This window comes from Anomaloglossus baeobatrachus, chromosome 5 (assembly GCF_048569485.1).
Source record: "Anomaloglossus baeobatrachus isolate aAnoBae1 chromosome 5, aAnoBae1.hap1, whole genome shotgun sequence".
NCBI classification, from domain to species: domain Eukaryota; kingdom Metazoa; phylum Chordata; class Amphibia; order Anura; family Aromobatidae; genus Anomaloglossus; species Anomaloglossus baeobatrachus.
The window spans coordinates 346,336,975-346,337,448 of NC_134357.1; positions in this window are offsets into that span (position 1 = coordinate 346,336,975).

The window sequence follows — 474 nt, forward strand, 5'->3', positions numbered from 1 at the left end:
CATTCTCTATCATCATCCTTATCTCCATCCCTTTCTCCATCTATCCCCATCCCCATCCTTTCTCTTTCATCTTCATCTTCTATTCATCCCCCTCTCTCCATCCATCCATCCTTCTCTCCATCCATCCATCCCATCCCCCTCTTCATCCATCCATCCCTCCCTCTCTGCATCCATCCATCCCTCCATCCCCTTACTCCATCCATCAAATCCTCCCTCCATCCATCCATCCATCCCTCTCTCCATCCATCCATCCATAGATCCATCCATCCATGCATCCCACTCTCCATCCATACATCCCTCTCTCCATCCATCCCTCTCTCCATCCATCCATCCCTTTCTCCATCCACTCCATCCCTATCTCCATCTATCTATGCATCCCACTCTCCATACATTCACCCCATCCCATCCCTTTCTCCATCTATCCATCACACTCTCCAACCGTCCCTCTCTCCATCCATCCATCCATCTCTCTTT